Below are 3,710 nucleotides of genomic sequence, written 5' to 3' on the forward strand. Positions count from 1 at the left end.
ACTGATTCCAGGATTCAGATTTATTCCACGAGGTTGAACAGTATTTATAGTTACAATTCAATAGGCTTCTCTTATCTCTCTACCGATTTCTAAACTAAAACGTATTTTATTAATGATTTAACTTTCAATTTTCACATCTCATAAATGGCTGTTTCCCATGCAGTCATACACAACAGAGCCATCTGTTGCTATGATCAGTGTCATTGTTTACTCATGTATCTCTTCCACGACTTCAGCTGTGTTGTTGAGTGATTATCTAAATCGTGTTCGCAAACCAACGTGGATTTATGTTGTTTGTTGTTAAATTGCGTACTAAGCTTCTGTCGTAGCCGTCCATAAATTAGCAGTGATAGACTAAAGGGAAGGTAGCTAGTAAACACCACCCACCGCCAACTCTTAGGCTATTATTTTACCAACGAATAGTGGGATCGACCATCACGTTATAACGCTCCCATAGCTGAAAGGGCAAGTATGTTTGACGAAGGAAATTCAAATCAGCGACTTGCAGATTGATGGTTACCGTTTAAATTATATATTCAGATACTTCTAAAATATATGTGCTTTTTGATTATATCCAAATATTTCTTATCAAAAGTTTATAAAAGTATCAAGATAAAGAATAGATCCAAGAAGTGTGATATTTCTGCGTTCTTGTTAAGTATTTCTTAGCCCATATACAAACTTTGCTTGTCACAGTTGGTACCAAACGTTCCTACAAACTGATTTAAAACTGTTGATTACTCGCAAGGTAAGTCACGGATCCTGTAACAAGATCACTCTTTTGTTGACAACACGTTTGTAAATTCAATTGTTCTTACTGATCGTATACGACAATGAAAACTGTTGATCTGTTAGACAGTGGTAACCCATTAGACGTTTACATTACTGAAATCGTACTTATTGTTGTAGTTTGTTTAATTTCGCGCCAAACTACTCGAGCGTTATATATGCCAGCTGATAGATTAGATAAAAGGCAAGCAGTCTACACCGTCCACCGCTAACTCTTTAATCGAATAGTGAGGTTTTATCGTCACTTTTATAACGCACCCACGGTCTCAAGATGCGGAGCGTTTATTAATATTTTTTTGGTGGTAAAGGAGCGCAAACATCAAAACGCCGGATCTGTAATTCTGAACGCTAACCATTGCGGCAAAGTCGTATTCATAAAACACGAATAATTAATTCCAAATTTTAAATGTTTGATTGAATGTCCAAAATGCAATTCACAGACAAAATAAAAAAGATATATGGTGAGGGGAAGTTAGACTAATAGTATTACACGTAGGTTCTTGAATGAAAGATATATGGTGTGGGGAAGTTTGACTAATAGTATTACACGTAGGTTCTTGAATGAAAGATATATGGTAAGAGCAAGTTTGACTAATAGTATTACACGTAGGTTCTTGAATGAAAGATATATGGTGAGGGGAAGTTTGACTAATAGTATTACATGTAGGTTATTCAATGAAAGGTATATGGTGTGGGGAAGTTTGACTAATACTATTACACGTAGCTTCTTCAATGTACCTTTTGTAAAAAGTAGGTATAATTTCGTAAGAGCGAAGTATTTCACCTTTTACATTTCTGACTTGCTCGTATTTTTAGTTATTTTGATTTCATTCAGTAACAGAACTGTCCCATGGTAGGTAAGCGGTAAGTTTACGGACTTACAACGCTAAAATGTGTGGCTTGATTTCCCCGCAGTAAAAACCGCAAAACTGATATTTCGTATGTACCTCCGCATGTAACTAATGAACCTCCATACCAATTTTGATGAAGATCCAGCCATACTCTGCGAAGTAGTTACATAGACAGACAACAGACAGTACTATTATATATATTTAGATTTAGCCAAGTAATGCAAGTTACTAAAGCAAATTCGTTAGATAATGTACCATTTATCTCATCTTCAAAAACGTCTTTCTTTGTTATATGTAATTGTAAAAAAAAAACGTCCATAAAAACTGCAAAACACAAAATGTGACACCGCAACTTTGCATGTATCTCCGCATGCTCCCCACAGACCTCCATGCCAAATTTGGTGAATATCCATCAACAGGGGCGACGTAGTGGTGGGAAGCAGCTTTTCATGTCCTAAGATAACCTTTCATTAATCATGAATTTACATAATTACCGTCCAGAGGACAGGTACTCCAGCTAGTTTTAAATACTTTTTACCCCTTGTACTTATATTCTTCTCAGTATTTACGACAGATATTTTGTAAAATTCAGCAAATAATAAATTCAATACTGAAATATCACTAAAAAACTATTATTATTATAGATAAATCACTTATAAAAAAGTCAGTTACATAACCCTACATATCTCCATCTCATTATCAAGTACAATTACGTAATTAGTGGGTGTTGCTTGTTAGTCAGTATTTTTTCGATTAAAGAGTAAGTGATAGTTAAGTTTGTTTTAGGTACATAGCTAGACAATGGAAAATTTACGCCGTGCTCACTGCGAGTATCAAACACCGATTTTTAGAGTTATCAAGCTTTCCGCTGAACTGCCGGGGGCGTGATAGTCAAGAAAGTGTTAGTTAAGTGTCTAATATAACCTTGCTTATTTAGAAAAAAACCTAAAAAGAAAAGTATTAAAAATTATACCTTGTACAGTAGTAGGGACCCTTATAAATGAGAAAAGGGGGGTGGGGAATGAGATTCATGAAAAACATGTAAAATTCAAAGCTAAAATTTATTCTAATTTCATATATGTCCAAATTTTATGGTTGGCAGAATCAAAAATGTAAAAGTAAAATAAAATATATTCAAGTTAAATGACATAGAAGGAATATGATTGAGTAATAATGGACGAAGTAAGCTACCCAACTTTTGGTGAATTATTTTACATAGTTTCGATATTGTCTAGATTTGTATATGTACATATGAAATGACGTATGAACCTTAAGAGTAATTGTTATACTCTATAGCTGACGTCATGATTCACATATAATCAAAAGCGTGTTTATCGCTCACTAAACGTATGTTTTCTTGTATCACGATACTGTAAAAATCAAAGCTATGGGAAATAAAAATATATTCCATCCTCATCGGCCATTATTAGTTTGTTTGGAAAGACAGAATGAATATCGTTGTTATATAAAACTAAGTAGCTGAAAGACACAGTTTCCTGATTTTTCCAAATTCACTAAATAATTGTAAAGTAATTAAATGGAACAAAACTAGTTATCTTTGGGTTAGATAACTAATATATGTCTCCCGATTTGACAAACAATGGTTGTCTCTTGATCTTGAATAAAAATAAGTTGTCTCTCGAATAGTGGTTGAGTTTAAATATTTTATAGAATACTGAACTCATATTTTTTATAACTTTACTGCTTTAAATTTTAAAAATATGTCAAAAATAAAGTATCACACTTAGTTATGTCTATATCGTTATTTTCACTGATACTTAGTTGATTAGTAAAATGACTGGAAAAACACACGTTCTTCTCAATTTACAGGTAAGTTATTTATTACTTTGAATTCTTCTCTGATATTGATGCTGCTTGGGAGGTATAAGAAGTCATGTATATCAATCTACTTAGTACTTGAATTCTGTAAAAGACATGTTTGTACTTAACCGCTTTTTCATTAACGTGCATCGTATTTCACGTTATACAAAACACGGCACATGACTCAAAGACAGACGGTTGCTATGTTGTCAACATCACATGTCTGTATGTAAAGCCAATGCTAATCGA

The sequence above is a fragment of the Limulus polyphemus genome, unplaced genomic scaffold (assembly GCF_000517525.1).
Source record: "Limulus polyphemus unplaced genomic scaffold, Limulus_polyphemus-2.1.2 Scaffold2999, whole genome shotgun sequence".
In the NCBI taxonomy this organism is placed as follows: Eukaryota; Metazoa; Arthropoda; class Merostomata; order Xiphosura; family Limulidae; genus Limulus; species Limulus polyphemus.